Source organism: Canis aureus, chromosome 10 (assembly GCF_053574225.1).
Source record: "Canis aureus isolate CA01 chromosome 10, VMU_Caureus_v.1.0, whole genome shotgun sequence".
Lineage (NCBI taxonomy): Eukaryota > Metazoa > Chordata > Mammalia > Carnivora > Canidae > Canis > Canis aureus.
The window spans coordinates 60,769,791-60,788,266 of record NC_135620.1 but is presented as its reverse complement, the minus strand read 5'-3'; the positions used below and the strand labels follow the sequence as shown (position 1 = coordinate 60,788,266).

Below are 18,476 nucleotides of genomic sequence, written 5' to 3'. Positions count from 1 at the left end.
GGAACTTCCAAGGTGTTTTGTGGTATTTGTAGTAAAATGCTGTGATGGTCGAGGATCCAGACTTTTAATATGATAAATTTCTCATTGGAAAAATACTGACAAGGGACAGAAGAAGTTTTTTTTTTTTTTTCCCATTCTAAAGTGCTTTCTGATTTGCTCCTCAAGAGAATCTTTTAGATTTGTTCTTTTCTATGATCTATTTCATAATTACCTATTGAAGTTCTTACTCTACCCATCCAGATTGCCACAGCATGGCATTGTACCAAACTGAGATGTCACTAAGAATCTATCTCTATGCCTGGAAAAACTATCAAAGTGACTGCCTTCCTAAGGGAATACTTATATCACCATCTTTGAAAAATAATCGGAGGCCACAATAATTGACATTATCAAATATTTTTACTATCCTTAAGGCTTTTATAAAGTAATCATAGGCAGTGTAGACAATACGCTAAAAATGTAGCCACAAATACAAATAACCATTCCCTTAAATGTTGCAATTGCACTAACCTCAAGCTATAAATTAATGAAGGTGGAAACAAATCAGATCAGAGGGTTAAAGACTCATACAGGAACAATGGTCACTGCAATGAAGATTAAAAAATAACAAGCCTAACAAAAGAATAAATATTTATGGAACTCATGTGGGGAGTTATGTAGCATTGTCCAATTTATAAAAGAAAATACACCTGTAGTACCAGGATAAATGCTAATAGCCAACAGTACAATACGAATAAAACACTACTTAATTAAATATGAAAGATGATAAAACATCTTGACATTGTTTAACAGATTTCTAAGAATATAAAAATAATGGCTATAATGAGTGAACCAAGGGGAATTATATATTTATTATGGAAAACTTATCATACACTTTACAGTCTGGAAATTAGGACTGAAAGGAGGCAGATTATTGAAATTTACAGTTCCCCATCTTTAAGATCATTTCAAAATCTCATATTTGTTAAAATCACTACAGTATTGTTAGGAAACCATCCTCAATGGGCCCTCACGGTTTTGCTTATCTTGCTAGCAGAGGTATTAACTGCCCTCTGTTCCAGACTATCTTTCCTAGGATGTTTGTACAGTAAACAGCCTTGAAAAACATAAATAGCATGTTCTTCCAGAGTAAAGAAAGGCATGCTTATTATTCAATACAATAGATTCAGGTCCACAAAGTTCAGGGCTTCTCTTATATAATACAACCCACAATTTGTACAGGCATCTGTCTGTGCTCATCTGCGCCACCTCCGTGCATCCTTCATATCTGACTCAGTAGTTTTATTTCTTCTCTCAGAACTCATGAAACTAGTAGGTTGAACTTGCTGGCTTGGGAGCAACATAAAATCTCAGATGCTTTACAATTCCTAACAGTTATGGGAGTGAGGATAGGATACTGAAAAATGTGGCTTTTTGGAAGAGGGAAGACAAGGATTCCATGACTGTGTTAGGGGATAAGAGAAGACTTTATGTCATCTAGTATATAGTCAACCAAGAGATGGGCAAGGTTTGGGCATTGGGAATAAAAGTTTCTTACTCTTATACCAGTTTGTGAACTTTAGAAACTGGACAGTGAAAGGTAGGATAGAAACAAGCTGCCAAAATTGTGTCTTTTATTGCCACCCACTCTCTTCTTCATAGGCAGAGGAAGGGCTGTTAGTAGGACATGGGGTTGCAAGCATCATGGGTAAAGACAAAGACAATGTAATTATGGTTGCAGGGCCAAGGAGTCCAGTAATCTGAAATAAATGGAGCCAGCAATAAGGATCTTATCATTCAATACAAAACTTTGTATAGACTAGCAGCCTGAGAAGTCTAATTTCTGGATGAGTGGTTTCTGGAATTAAAGGTAAAAGTGCATTTCATATGCTGAGTCACTCTTCTTTTTTGTACCTTGATCCCCATTTTCCACTATGTTTCCCTTACACTCTACCCTGACCTCAACTGCTCTAAGGAAAAAAATTTATAGGATTAGGGCAGTGGACATCCTGTCTCCAGGGATAGCCAATGGCCAAGTGCACTCTTTCAACTATGTTGTGTGACTTCAGAGACGGGAAAGACTCAAAGTTTTATGGATCTGTTAGTTAAATAGTGTCATCTAGTCACCATCTTAATGATGGCAGGAGGAAGTGCCCAATTTCAAATATGTGCTTCAAGAGAAGTTTACAGTGGAAAAGAGAAATTAAAATAATCTCATAAAAAATAAAATAAAATAAAATAATCTGATAGAGGAAGCCATTTAGGTTGATTCTTCCTCACCTAAATGTATCCAAGGGACTAATGTGTTCTGTGCTTGTGCTTTCCTATGCAAGTGTCAGAAGGAATTCTCCCCAAGAGAAAAAGCTAAAAATAGAGAAATGTTATTGTAACAAATTCCCTGGCCTTTGCCACCAGTGGATAGGTAAAAATTTTGTGGAAGTTCCTCTACATTTAGAAGTTCAAAGCTTACATTGATGATATCCTTTTGATTGACAAGTCAAAAGCATGAATCTCAACAACTGTGACAACAGTGTTACCAAACATCTACTAATGGATGGCCTATAAATCTCCACACACACGCACACACACACGCACACACACACACACACACACACACAAAGGCAATTAGCCAAAAAAAAGTTTCTTGGAGTCATTTGAGTACATACGCAACACTCGTACTTCTTATGGTCCAGTAAACACTGCTATTCAGCCACAACCACTTAAAAGTAAATCCAACATTATATTGAATTCTTGGTGTTGGAGACATCATATGCCTCACTTGGGCATTCTATCTATTCTGGTTCTTTGTTTCAGCTAACACTCAAAGCAGCATCCTTTGAGTGAAGCACAAATGAGTGGGCTGCAATAGAATCTGTCTAGTAGGCTATGATATGATGTCTACCTTTGAGACCCAACGATCCTAATGCCCCCCTTTAACCACGAGCCTCTGAGAGTGATGATATATATCTGATTGGAGCCTCTGGCAAAGGGAGGCAGCTTCCACTTAGAGGTGTCCCTTGGGATTTTTAATTTGTTGCCTCCCAGACACAGCTATCAAGTCAACCTCTTTTCAAAAACAGCTATTAGTTTACTACTGGCTTCAAGTTGAATCTATATATCTGATCCGTGGAAACCTGTGACTCCTGGCCTGATATTTCATTTTTGAAGTGGGTCAACAGGGACTAAATGACTAAGAAGACTCAACTGTCAAGTCAAAATAGTAAATAAGAATATAGCCCACCTGACCCAACAGTACTTTAACTTTGTTTTAAAGAAAATAACACATACTAACTCACAGGTGGTTAGTAGGAGTATAAATTGGTGCAGTCTTAGGACATTTATTTGGCAATACCTATCAATTTAAAATGAAGATGAAAAGGCATCTCTATTTTCATGCAGTGTGTATATTGAAATGTTATAACCTAATAACAATAAATGATTTAAATATTTGTCAAAAAAAAAAAAGGAACAGCTTTACCTCTGGAGCAAACTTTATTCCCCACTCCACCCACTGAAGCAAAGACAGTGGCTCATTGGGGCTTTCAATTCACAAAGGTTCCTCTAAATGCCTGAACTATTTCCTTGATATTTCAGCTGAGCTGAAACCCAATGATGTCTACTAGGCTGCTGCAGTTCAGCAAGCTAATGCAAGCTATTCAGAACTGAAAATAGACATGCTTGTTTTGCTCAGTGGGAATAACTCAAGACTTTTCTCAAAGCACAATCCAATAGTCACATCAATGAACCCTTTTATATTTTATTGACTCGAAGTGTTGACAATGGCTTAGCTATTTGGTCCATCACTTGGAATACTAGGGACTGGTAGACTAAAACAATCCTTCTGGGGCCATGAATGATTGAAAAAAATCATGGTTGTTGATTGAAATGTCTGGAATACTAATGTACATGCCCAATGGTATTTACTGACAAGACACACCAAAATCAAGCTGCTCGTTGAACCCACACCACTCAAATTGCCACTTTTTCTGCCAGGATCCATCCTCATACCAGACATGGAGCTATATCCACTGTAATAGGTTAGACGCAAAATATGAACTATGTTTCTGCTACAGAGGATACAATTGCATTGCCAGAATTGTGGCTCCAGCCCAAATTTGATCCATATCACTTTGAGAAAAGGGACATTGCATAAGCCGTTGTCCTTGGTCTCTTCTAGTAAGACTGACAAAATCAGACCTCAAGCCTATTCTTGGGCTATTGGTGGTACTTCACACTGACTAAGATGGCTTTACCAAATTTTAGGCAGGTTTTATTCTGCCTTTCCTGAACTTCTTACCCAGGCCTTTACTGATTCCAGATGGCCTAATCACAGAAGTCCCTCCTTTCCATTGCTTACAGTTTTTACTTTAAAACTAGCAAGTTAAAATCAATCAATCAATCAATCAATCTAACAAGTTTGTGGGCAGCCCGGGTGGCTCAGTGGTTTAGCGCTGCCTTCAGCGCAGCCTTTGGCCCAGGGCGTGATCCTGGAGACCAGGAATGGAGTCCCATGTCAGGCTCCCTGAATGGAGCCTGCTCCTCCCTCTGCCTGTGTTTCTGCCTCTCTCTCTTTCTCTGTGTCTCTCATGAATAAATAAATAAAATCTTAAAAAAAAATAAAACTAACAAGTTTGTGCATTATTTCTCAGCCTCTTTGAGATGCAATTAAAAAAAAAAAGACTCATCAGTATTATCAGCAAAGACAAGACTTTTTCAAGGATTTAGGAACCATCGTTTTGAAATGTAACCATCAAGGAACATACCTCCCTATCTCCAAATCTCTTTGGGAAAGTAGGAGCTTAACTTCTGTGAACACCTAGATCCAAGTTGTAAAATTACCTACTATCATGAAGATAAAAGAAAGTTTACTTTTTGTTTGGGTTAGGCCAGTTAGTTAACACAAATGGCCTATTTCTCAAAAATTCTCCTGCTATTTGTTTTTCTTGAGTTGAAGTTAACCACGTTCTGACCTCTCCCTACTATTAAAATAGACTTGAATGAAGTATTCCTTGCCTGTTTGTCTTTTGCTTTTTTTTTTTTTTTTTTCCTTTGGTAGCACTATTGACACTTTTTCAGTTAAGATGCAGGGAATACTCCAGTTTGATCAACTGACTATAGCCACACCCTGGGAACAAGCTACCTTTTGTTTGGCTTGCCAAACATTTTTAGTCTGACAGTGGTGAGAAAAAGCTACTCAACAATGGACTGATAATTAATTCAATGGACCTTCCCAGTTTCTTATCATCTACAGTCCTCTGATACTATTTAACATCAGAATGGTTACCTCAAACATTTCTTCAAAAAATTTCCAACTTTACCTCATTCACTTCCTTCTAGTTCATTCATATTAGTAAGGTAATTTGGTCACTGAATGTGACTACTTCCAGAAAAGGATCATCATCTCTTCGAGGCCACTTCCTAGGTAATGATTAATGTAAAAAGGGTAAGTTTTATGTAGACCATTTTAAAAATTCAGAATTCTACCCTGGCTGTTTCTGGGTATGATACTTCTCCTCCCCAATCCCACTACTTCCAGAAGCAATCCTAGGCTGGTCTAATTAGGGAAATCTCCAAGGGGCAGATAGCCACGAAGGCTCAGGAATTCAAACTTACAACTTGTTTTACCATCAGGATTCTCTTGTTACATAGATGTGATCCTACATCATAAAGAAAATGACCTCTTGGTTTGGAATGCTGCTTGCTAAATCCTCCTACAGTAGTTCTTGTGAGCCAAAATGGGGATCTGTAGATTCTCTGTGCATCTTATAAAAATGCCCTTATCCCATTCCTACTTGACCTCTCTGAATAAAAGGATTGGGGGCAAATAGGGGTGATTGAAAAAAAGGTAGATAATTAATGGAATAGTTTGGTAGTGGAGGGAGAGCAATATCTCTGTCACTTGGAGAAAGAACACATCAGATTCTAGAAGACAAGGGAGAAAAAAAATAATGATCTTTATCTTTAGAAGAGCTTCTGGAGCCTTCCTCTTGAATGAAAACGCCCTATTGTGGCTCTCCCAAACTATTGCAAATCCATTAATTTAACTGACTGCTGGGTCTGCTTTTAGCTATCAGACAATTTGACTATGATATGATTTAGTCCTCTTACCCATACCAGGAAGACTATAACTGCAGTGGGTGGCACCAGCACCTTCCATTCCAAAAACTTGTTGACACCTATAGCAATCTCTTAGTGGGATGGACAAATGGCATCCAACTGGTGGTGTGAAAAAAAACAGAACAGGATGGACTGACATAATAAAGACTACATATGGAAAACTCAGAACTTACATCATAATCAATAGTGAAAAACTGAAATATTTTTCTCTAAAATCAAAACAAGGCAAAGATAATCACATGTGTAACTTCTGTTTAACACAGTACTGAAGGTTCTAGCCAGAGCAATTGGACAAGAAAAAGAAATAAAAGGCATCCGAATCATAAAAGAAGAAGTAAAATTATTTCTGTTGGCAAATGGCATGAACTTATATGTAGAAAATCATAAAAAGGACTAATAAAATAATTCAGTAAAGTTATAAGACACAAAATCAACATACAAAAATCAATTGTATTTCTATACATGAACAATAAACTATGTTTGCAGCACATATATCTGATAAGGAATTAATATCCAAAATATAAAATGAACTCATATAACTCAACAGCAGAAAAAAAAAAAAGTTAAATGGGCAAAGGACTTGAACAGATACTCTTCCAAAGAAGATATCCAAATGGTCAACAGGTACATGGAAAGGTGCTCACATCACTAATTATCAGGAAAGTACAAATCAAAACCACAGTGAGGGGGGCTTGGGCGTCTCATTCAGTTAAGCATCTGCCTTCAGCTCAGTTCATGATTCCAGGGTCTAGGGATTGAGCCCCACATCAGGCTCTCTGCTCAGCTTCTCTCTCTCCCTCTGCCCGCCACTCTGCCTGTTCGTGCTTTCTCTCTCTCTCTCTCTCTGTCAAATTAATAAATAAAACTTTTTAAAAAATACAGTGAAATACCACCTCAAACCTGTTAAGGCAATTATAGAAATAAAATAACAAGTGTTAGAGAGGATGTAAAAAAAAAAAAAAGAAACCCTTTTGTACTATTGGTGGGAATGTAAAAAAAATGGTGTAGCTACTATAAAAAATCGTATGTAGATTTCTCAGAAAATTAAAAATAGAGTTAGCATGTAACCCAGAAATATATATATACAAAATAATTGAAGTCAGGATCTTGAAGAGATATTTTCACTCTTGCAATGTTATTCATTATAGCCAGGATAAGGAAACAACCTAAATCTCCACTGACAGATGAATGGATAAAGAAAATATGGTATATACGTACAATGGAATATTATTCAGCTTTAAAAAGGCAGGAAATCCTTGCCATATGGGACAACATAAATGAACCTAGAGGAAATTATGCTAAGTGAAATGAACAACCCACAGAAGGACAAATATAGCATGATTCCACTTATATGATATATCTAAAACAGTTCATGTATCTTAGAATCAGAAGTAGAATGGTGATTGCTAGGGCTTAGATGAGGAAGGAAATGGGGAGTTGCTGTTAAATGGGTATAAAGTTTCAGTCATTCAAGATTAATAATTGCTAGTGAACTGCCCTACAATATTGTGTCTATAGTTAATAATAATTTAAATTTTTTAAAAGATTATTTATTTATTTATTTATTCATGAGAATACACAGAGAGGAGAGAGAGAGAGAGGCAGAGACAGGCAGAGGGAGAAGCAGGCTCCATGCAGGGAGTCTGACGTGGGACTGGATTCCGGGTCTCCAGGATCACGCCCTGAGCTGCAGGTGGCGCTAAACCGCTGAGCCACCGGGGCTGCCCAATAATACTTTATTATACACTTAAAATTTTTCAGGAGGAAAAAAAAAATTTTTTTTCAGGAGGATGGGTCTCACATTAAGTGTCCTTGCCACATTAAAAAAAGTTTAATGTTATACTATAATATTAATCATCTATAGGATTATCATCACTGTGTTTCAAGATATATTTTTTGTTATTTTTGCACATTATAAGAAGGCAACTAGTGAAGTAATGATAAACAATGAAGAATATATATTAATATATATAATCTATATATCAAGATTATATTAATCTTAATATGGTAAGATATTATATATCTTAAATATATATAAATTTAAGATTTTGTATTTATTTATTTATTTGAAAGAGAAAGAGCACAAGCAGGGGGAGTAGGAGAGGGAGAAGCAGGTGCTCCACTGATCAGGGAGCCCAAAGCGGGACTGGATCCCAGGATCCTGGGATCATGACCTGCGCTGAAGGCAGACACTTAACTGACTGAGCCACCCAGCTGCCCCTCGAAGATTATACTGAACCCCTTGTAATCCCTAATGTTGTTTTCAAGGTCTTCCTTCATTCACAGTTATCTTTGAGGTTGAAGTCATTGTAAAAACAATTAAGTGATCTCACTCATTCCACACAGTCTGGCTTTTATCTGTTCTAAATATGACTATGAAACATAATAGTTCATTGGGAAAAACTTAACACTATTTGGTGAGTAAATGGGATGTGTTCTGTGCAAAAATATCAGGGAAATAAAAAGGAAAGGCTGGCAAAAGAAGTTATGTATGATAGTTGAGAACAGGAAATATTATTAAAATTCATTTATTCATTCCTTCTTTCATTGAACAAATGTTAGTAGAGCCTTGCTATTTGCCTAGTGCTATTCTAGGTAATGGGGAAAAGCAGTGAACTCAATAGGCAAAGTCTGTGCCTTTTTGGAATATACATTCTTATTTGGAGAGAATCAACAAACAAATACATGATGATGAGTAAAGCAATTTTAAGGGTAAACAATGTCAAAGACAAGATTGCATTTGAGCAGAGAATGAAAGAAAATGAGGGAATTTAGCCAGGTAAATATATGAGGAATGAATACTTGCATCTTCAGAACTTTCTGAAATTGTTCTGTTTATCTAATATTTTGACCTATCTCTGTATCACTTTGATGAAAGTTAAATGGTTTATATAAGGACAATCACTGTTTTGATCAATATTTAAATTTTCACCAATTGAATCTACTTTGGCTAATATTCTTTCTCTGAGATTACAGTCAAACTGAAGACGAACGGTCCCAACATGGAAGTGAACAGGTCAGCTTCTGGCTTTAGTTTTCTAGTCTAGCTTCAAGCAATCTAGCAAATCAGAGCATTTGTGAATTAATGACCTCACATAATGATTGCATGATAAAGAGAAAAAAATTAAGATTTGTAGGAAATAACTGTTCTTTAGAAAAATCGATCTTATGTAATTTACAGCACTTATATATGATGTCAGATATTTCGCAAGGGAATTTTTAAAATACTGCTTACCTCAGTTGGTAGAGCATGCAACCCTTGATCTCAGGGTTGTGAGTTCAAGGCCCACACTGGGAGTAGAGCTAAAAAGAAAAAAGAAAGAAAGGAAAGAAAGGAAAGAAAGAAAGAAAGAGAAAGAAAGAAAGAAGAAAGAAAGAAAGAAAGAAAGAAAGAAAGAAAGAAAGAAAGAAAGAAAATAAGAAAGAAAGAAAGAAAGAAAAGAAAGAAAGAAAAGAAAGAAAGAAGAAGAAAGAAAGAAAGAAAGAAAGAGAAGAAAGAAAGAAAGAAGAAAGAAAGAAAGAAAGAAAGAAAGAAAGAAAGAAAGAAAGAAAGAAAGAAAGAAAGAAAGAAAAAGGAAGGAAAGAAAGAAAGGAAGGAGAAAGGGTTTTTTAAAAATAAATAAAGATACTACCTACTTTTTTAAGACATTTTTTCACTATGATTAATAACAGAAACATATAAAAAATACCATATTGTTCAGCAATTGAATATCACATTTTTATAGGGAGAAGAAAATGACATGATTCTCAAGAGAGATTGCAACCCTGTTCAAAATCTCATTTTATATGCTTAATTGCTTTTATAACACTTAACAAATTACAGAAATCTTTCTCATTAATTACAACTTGAATTCTTATAAAATTCAGTTAGTATATATCATAATTATGTTGATGGCTCCCTCCTCCATTTTACATAAAAGAAATCAAATTAATTCTTTCCCGGTATGTATCAATGCTAACTTGCTAAGTGGTCGTCGGCTGTGTATTTGTGGTCTTTATGTTAGTTTTTGACCTGTAAGTGTTTTTAGCTGATTTGTTTTTGTTGCTTTGCACTCCATTTCAGCATATAGTATTCTCCATAAAAATTCCAGTAAAACTGCACCTGAGTCGGTATTCCCAACTTTCATTTTTAAGAAGAAAATGTGTTAAGAAGCGTCAGACATTTGAGAACATATTCCTCACCATATATAGTTGATGGTATAATAGTCTAGTCCTATCCTAAAATTGTCCCATTGTGAGGTCAGGCTGATGAGTTCACTTCATGTGAATTTTTTAAGGCAACTTAACATGTTTCTGGCAATCTGTTAATTCTGCCATCATATGCACAGCTATAATATTACTTCCATTTTCTCATGTCCTAATCCCTACCTTGTAACTTATGACGGAAAGGCCAAGGTTTAAGGGCAGCCATTCATTATATCAATGTAAATTTAATCAAACATATTGAAGTTGCTGACAGGTGGCAGGTCATCAATAAAAATAACTGCTTCTGACAATACCAAGCAGCTCTTTTATGACATTTTGTTCTAGCCAATTTTTACTTACCATTCTGTCATTTATAGAATAGTTTCTCCTAGGAGTAATGAATATGGATGCCCCATTTTCAATGCCATTTTACTTATCAGAATTCTACTTCTTCATTCGTTTACAATACGATTTGTGGGTCCTTTGCTTTTATTAGGAACTTCCTTTTGAGTCACTAGACAAACATGTGTAAAGTAAGTAGTCCTATTGATCAACAACAAATAACATTTGAGGAAAGAAAAGTATCAAACACATAAAATGATTGTAGCTCACCCAAATGACTTGTGTTTCTAAAACAGAAAACAAAACTATTGATTAAAGTGCTGGGAAATTTAACACTAATGTACACACAGTACGATGTGAATAAATCAGAAATGCATCATTTTTCCATTTATGAAACATTGTCAATCTTGTAAACAGAGATGATCTTGACACAGAAAATAAGGAGGTGAGGGGCATCTGGGTGGTACAGTGGGTTAAGCATCCGACTCTTGGTTTCAGCTCAGGCTGTGATTTCAGGGTTGTGATCTCATAACCATGGGATCAAGCCTTGTGTGGACTCTGTGCTCAGCGTATAGTCTGCTTGAGATTCTCTCTCCTTCTCACCTGCCACTCCTGCTCCTTTGCTCTCTCTCTGAAATAAATAAATCTTCTTTAAAAAAAAAGTGAAATAAAGAGGTGAAATCTCCATCTCCTTTGGGACAGGCAAAGAAACAATAATCCCAGTTATACTTGGCACAAGTAAAGAGAAGAAAGTTTGTATCTTTCAATAAGACATCAACCATAAAAGAATTTCCTCATCTATCCATAATTGGGGTCACAAACTTATTTCCATAAAATCATATTTAATAGAATTTGATAGCATAATTGTTGAGTAAATAAATCCATTAATAGAATTTGATAGCATAATTGTTGAGTAAATAAATCCATTTCCTTAAAATAATGTTGGTTCATCCTTTTTGGCTTTGTTTAGTTTCCTTAACCCGACATAATTCTCACAATCCCATGAGCCTGTGAGTGTTCACAGGCTATGAAAATGATATGTGTGACTGGCTCCAATTCATTACCACCATTGAGAAAACAATGGGAATAATAAGCGCTACTAAAATTATGATAGTAAGGTCTGCTTTGCAGAAGACAGCATCTAAGGATTTGCCCATCCGAGACACCATGCTTATGTTGCCAATGGGGCCTTCCCTATCTTCTATGATTCAAGTCAGGTACACTCAGTTGTCAATCAAGTTCATGCGAGGTACATTCTAAACTGAGACAAGCCCTGAAAAATAAGCCACTCAAATCCAGACATGAAAATGTCTGTAAAGACAGTGGCCCAAACTGTGACACTTCAAGGGATTTGAGAGGACATTTGGTGAAAATTATGAGTTTATTAGGTGTGTGGCCTTTGGCATGTCACAAATGTTCTTGGTCTCAGTACCTTCAACTACAAATTATAGATAATATTCCTACCATGCACATATTATCTCAAGAATGACATAATGTTTTAAATGCCTCTTACTTGAGACATAATATCCAGTGACTAGCACCTACCATTGTTGTCACTTTTTTTTCATTCTTTTTGTTCATAATATCTTTGAAAGAATTTACTATGAAGGCCTTTTATCCTATAATGCACCTCTTCCATCAAAAGAGATTGCATTCTCCCACAGGTGGGATCGTTATTTTCCAAAAAAGGAAAGATAAACTACAGAAATAAATCCTCTGGCCTAAACAATTAGAATAGAATCACATTCAAAACATCACTCTCAAGATATATAATATTTGAAATCAGGTAATTCCACAATCTCTGATTTCCTAGACATCTTTTATAAATGTAAAAACATAGGCTTTCTTCTTCTAAGTTTTATATCCTATCACTAATCTCTTTACTTTTCTTTTACAAAAATTTACCATTTCTTTAAAAACTTTTTATTGGGATCCCTGGGTGGCGCAGCGGTTTAGCGCCTGCCTTTGGCCCAGGGCGCGATCCTGGAGACCCGGGATCGAATCCCACATCGGGCTCCCGGTGCATGGAGCCTGCTTCTCCCTCTGCCTATGTCTCTGCCTCTCTCTCTCTCTCTGTGTGACTATCATAAATAAATAAAAATTAAAAAAAATAAAATAAAAATAAAATAAAAACTTTTTATTGATCCTTCTAGAACTACTACATCTTCAAAATTTCCATGGAACATTACTGACTCTTACCTAGCTAAATCTTGCATCCTCTTGCTTAGACCTCTGTTTCTGCAAAGGTCATTTTCAACGTATCAGAGCATCCGATGTCCTGCAGATACAGAAAAGGACTTTAGGATTCTGAGCCTTCCAGTTTCCTTCCAAGCCTGTGTTATCTTATCTAACTTTCACTATTTTACATCAAAGCTATTAAGTTATACAACTATTCATCTGCTTCATCTCTGCTCTAGTGAACTCCCAGTCACTCTCCCAGCCCTCTGCAAACCATTTATTAATGACTGCACCACCTGGGGATCCCTGGGTGGCTCAGCGGTTTAGCACCTGCCTTTGGCCCAGGGCGTGATCCTGTCGATCCGGGACCCACGTCGGGCTCCCTGCATGGAGCCTGCTTCTCCCTCTGCCTGTGTCTCTGCCTCTCTCTCTCTCTCTATCATGAATAAATAAAATCTTAAAAAAAAAAAATGACTGCACCACCTTTTGATTTTCCTCTCTATTTCTTTTACCCCTTACCTGAATGATTTCTCTAACTGTGTAGATTTCCTATCCATCACTCAAGTAGACTCAAGGTTTATATGCTTCCAAAGAATGACCACTCTTATTCTTTTTTTTTAAATAAATTAATTTTTATTGGTGTTCAATTTACCAACATACAGAATAACACCCAGTGCTCATCCCATCAAGTGCCCCCCTCAGTGCCCGTCACCCATTCACCCCCACCCCCCCACCCTCCTCCCCTTCCGCCACCCCTAGTTCGTTTCCCCGAGTTAGGAGTCTTTTTCTTCGCCCTTCCCTTATATTCCCTTTCACTGTTATTATATTCCCCAAATGAATGAGAACATACAATGCTTGTCCTTCTCCGATTGACTTACTTCACTCAGCATAATACCCTCCAGTTCCATCCATGTTGAAGCAAATGGTCGGTATTTGTCATTTCTAATGGCTGAGTAATATTCCATTGTATACATAAACCACATCTTCTTTATCCATTCATCTTTCTATGGACACCGAGGCTCCTTCCACAGTTGGGCTATTGTGGCCATTGCTGCCATAAACATCGGGGTGCAGGTGTCCCGGCGTTTCATTGCATCTGAATCTTTGGGGTAAATCCCCAACAGTGCAATTGCTGGGTCGTAGGGCAGGTCTATTTTTAATTCTTTGAGGAACCTCCACACAGTTTTCCAGAGTGGCTGCACCAGTTCACATTCCCACCAACAGTGTAAGAGGGTTCCCTTTTCTCCGCATCCTCTCCAACATTTGTGGTTTCCTGCCTTGTTAATTTTCCCCATTCTCACTGGTGTGAGGTGGTATCTCATTGTGGTTTTGATTTGTATTTCCCTGATGGCAAGTGATGCAGAGCATTTTCTCATGTGCATGTTGGCCATGTCTATGTCTTCCTCTGTGATATTTCTCTTCATGTCTTTGGCCCATTTCATGATCGGATTGTTTGTTTCTTTGCTGTTGAGTTTAAGAAGTTCTTTATAGATCTTAGAAACTATCCCTTTATCTGATACGTCATTTGCAAATATCTTCTCCCATTCTGTAGGTTGTCTTTGAGTTTTGTTGACTGTATCCTTCGCTGTGCAAAAAGCTTCTTATCTTGATGAAGTTCTAATAGTTCATTTTTGCTTTTGTTTATTTTGCCTTCATGGATGTATCTTGCAAGAAGTTACTGTGGCCAAGTTCAAAAAGGGTGTTGCCTGTGTTCTTCTCTAGGATTTTGATGGAATCTTGTCTCACATTTAGATCTTTCATCCATTTTGAGTTTATCTTTGTGTATGGTGAAAGAGAGTGGTCTAGTTTCATTCTTCTGCATGTGGATGTCCAATTTTCCCAGCACCATTTATTGAAGAGACTGTCTTTCTTCCAATGAATAGTCTTTCCTCCTTTATCGAATATTAGTTGACCATAAAGTTGAGGGTCCACTTCTGGGTTCTCTGTTCAGTTCCACTGACCTATGTGTCGGTTTTTGTGCCAGTACCACACTGTCTTGATGACCACAGCTTTGTAGTACAACCTGAAATCTGGCATTGTGATGCCCCCAGATATGGTTTTCTTTTTTAAAATTCCCAGGCTATTCGGGATCTTTTCTGATTCCACACAAATCTTAAAATAATTTTGTTCTAACTCTCTGAAGAAAGTCCATGGTATTTTGATAGGGATTGCATTAAACGTGTAAATTGCCCTGGGTAACATTGACATTTTCACAATATTAATTCTGCCAATCCATGAGCATGGAATATTTTTCCATCTCTTTGTGTCTTCCTCCATTTCTTTCAGAAGTGTTCTATAGTTTTGAGGGTATAGATCCTTTACATCTTTGGTTAGGTCTATTCCTAGGTATCTTATGCTTTTGGGTGCCATTGTAAATGGGATTGACTCCTTAATTTCTCTTTCTTCAGTCTCATTGTTCATGTATAGAAATGCCATTGATTTTGGGGCATTGATTTTGTATCCTGCCATGCTACCAAATTGCTGTATGAGTTCTAGCAATCTTGGGGTGGAGGTTTTTGGGTTTTCTATGTAGAGTATCATGTCATTGGCAAAGAGGGAGAGTTTGACTTTTTCTTTGCCAATGTGAATGCCTTTAATGTCTTTTTGTTGTCTGATTGCTGAGGCTAGGACTTCCAGTACTATGTTGAATAGTAGTGGTGAGAGTGGACATCCCTGTCGTGTTCCTGATCTTAGGGGAATGGCTCCCAGTGCTTCCCCATTGAGAAGGATATTTGCTGTGGGCTTTTCGTAGATGGCTTTTAAGATGTCGAGGAAAGTTGCCTCTATCGCTACACTCTGAAGAGTTTTGATCAGGAATCGATGCTGTATTTTGTCAAATGCTTTCTCTGCATCTAATGAGAGGATCATATGGTTCTTGGTTTTTCTCTTGCTGATATGATGAATCACATTGATTGTTTTACGAGTATTGAACCAGCCTTGTGTCCCGGGGATAAATCCTACTTGGTCACGGTGAATAGTTTTCTTAATGTACTGTTGGATCCTATTGGCCAGTATCTTGTTGAGAATTTTTGCATCCATGTTCATCAGGGATATTGGTCTGTAATTCTCCTTTTTGGTGGGGTTTTTGTCTGGTTTTGGAATTAAGGTGATGCTGGCCTCATAGAACGAATTTGGAAGTACTCCATCTCTTTCTATCTTTCCAAACAGCTTTAGGAGAATAGGTATGGTTTCTTCTTTAAACGTTTGATAGAATTCCCCTGGGAAGCCATCTGGCCCCGGACTCTTGTGTCTTGGGAGGTTTTTGATGACTGCTTCAATTTCCTCCCTGGTTATCAGGTTTTCTATTTCTTCCTGTTCCAGTTTTGGTAGTTTGTGGTTTTCCAGGAATGCATCCATTTCTTCTAAATTGCCTAATTTATTGGCGTATAGTTGTTCATAATATGTTTTTAAAATCGTTTGTATTTCCTTGGTGTTGGTAGTGATCTCTCCTTTCTCATTCATGATTTTATTAATTTGAGTCTTCTCTCTCTTCTTTTTATTAAGGTTGGCTAATGGTTTATCTATCTTATTAATTCTTTCAAACAACCAACTCCTGGTTCTGTTGATCTGTTCCACAGTTCTTCTGGTCTCGATTTGGTTGAGTTCTGCTCGAATTTTATTAACTCTTTTCTTCTGCTGGGTGTAGGATCTATCTGCTGTTTTTTCTCTAGCTCCTTTGTGTGTAAGGTTAGCTTTTGTATTTGAGTTCTTTCCAGTTTTTGAATGGATGCTCGTATTGCGATGTATTTCCCCCTTAGGACTGCTTTTGCTGCATCCCAAAGATTTTGAACGGTTGTATCTTCATTCTCATTAGTTTCCATGAATCTTTTTAATTCTTCCTTAATTTCCTGGTTGACCCTTTCATCTTTTAGCATGACGGCCCTTAACCTCCACGTGTTTGAGGTCCTTCCAAACTTCTTGTTGTGATTTAGTTCTAATTTCAAGGCATTATGGTCTGAGAATATGCAAGGGATAATCCCAATCTTTTGGTATCAGTTCAGACCCGATTTGTGACCCAGTATGTGGTCTATTCTGGAGGAAGTTCCATGTGCACTTGAGAAGAATGTGTATTCAGTTGAGTTTGGATGTAAAGTTCTGTAGATATCTGTGAAATCCATCTGGTCCAGTGTATCATTTAAAGCTCTCGTTTATTTGGAGATATTGTGCTTAGAAGATATCGAGGGTAGAAAGAGCTAGATTGAAGTCACCAAGTATAAGTGTATTATTATCTAAGTATTTCTTCGCTTTGGTTATTAATTAGTTTAAATATTTGGCAGCTCCCACATTCGGGGCATATATATTGAGGATTGTTAAGTCCTCTTGTTGGATAGATCCTTTAAGTATGACATTATCTCATACTCTTCATCTCTCACTACAGTCTTCGGGGTAAATTTTAGTTTATCTGATAGAAAGATGGTTACCCCTGCTTTCTTTTGAGGACCATTTGAATGGTAAATTGTTCTCCAACCTTTTATTTTCAGGTTGTAGGTGTCCTTCTGTCTAAAATGAGTCTCTTGTAGACAGCAAATAGATGGGTCCTGCTTTTTTATCCAGTCTGAAACCCTGCGCCTTTTGATGGGGTCATTAAGCCCGTTCACGTTCAGAGTTACTATTGACAGATATGAGTTTAGTGTAATCATGATATCTATTCAGTCCTTGTTTTTGTGGATTGTTCCACCGAACTTCTTCTTAAAGGGGAATTTTAAGAGTCCCCCTTAAAATTTCTTGCAGAGCTGGTTTGGAGGTCACATATTCTTTCAGTTCCTGCCTGTCTTGGAAGCTCTTTATCTCTCCTTCCATTTTGAATGAGAGCTTTGCTGGATAAAGTATTCTTGGTTGCATGTTCTTCTCATTTAGGACCCTGAATATATCCTGCCAGCCCTTTCTGGCCTGCCAGGTCTCTGTGGAGAGGTCTGCTGTTACCCTAATACCCCTCCCCATAAAATCAGGGATTTCTTGTCTCTTGCTGCTTTAAGGATATTCTCTTTATCTTTGGAATTTGCAAGCTTCACTATTAAATGTCGAGGTGTTGAACGGTTTTTATTGATTTAGGGGGGGATCTCTCTATTTCCTGGATCTGAATGCCTGTTTCCCTTCCCAGATTAGGAAAGTTTTCAGCTAGGATTTGTTCAAATACATATTCTGGCCCTCTGGCCCTTTCGGCGCCCTCAGGAACCCCAATTAAACGTAGGTTTTTCTTCCTCAGGCTGTCGTTTATTTCCCTTAATCTGTCTTCATGGTCTTTTAATTGTTTGTCTCTTTTTTCCTCAGTTTCCCTCTTTGCCATCAACTTGTCTTCTATGTCACTCAGTCGTTCTTCCACCTCGTTAACCCTCGTCGTTAGGACTTCTAGTTTGGATTGCATCTCATTCAATTGATTTTTAATTTCTGCCTGATTGGATCTAAATTCTGCAGTCATGAAGTCTCTTGAGTCCTTTATGCTTTTTTCTAGAGCCACCAGTAGCTGTATAATAGTGCTTCTGAACTGGCTTTCTGACGTTGAATTGTAATCCAGATTTTGTAACTCTGTGGGAGAGAGGACTGTTTCTGATTCTTTCTTTTGAGGTGAGGTTTTCCTTCTAGTCATTTTGCTCAGTGCAGAGTGGCCAAAAGCACGTTGTATTGGGAAAAGGAGAAAAAGAGAGAGAAAGAAGGAAAGAAAAGAGAAAAAGAAA

General features: G+C 37.2%; 1 long non-coding RNA gene across 2 annotated transcripts in view; it reads right to left on the bottom strand.

Annotated features, from left to right (window-relative positions):
• LOC144321766 (uncharacterized) overlaps positions 1–6,204 on the bottom strand; it is a 34,122-nt gene extending 27,918 nt beyond the window's left edge. Inside the window, exons 1-3 of one of the 2 annotated variants that reach the window (XR_013387293.1) lie at positions 6,088–6,204; positions 5,298–5,397; positions 1,331–1,739 (exon numbers count right to left, since the gene is read on the bottom strand). This is a non-coding gene — a long non-coding RNA (uncharacterized LOC144321766). Of the gene's footprint in view, positions 1–1,330; positions 1,740–5,297; positions 5,398–6,087 lie in introns of those variants that run through there. The other variant, XR_013387294.1, reaches the window with a different exon arrangement.
• Positions 6,205–18,476: the final 12,272 nt, after the last annotated feature.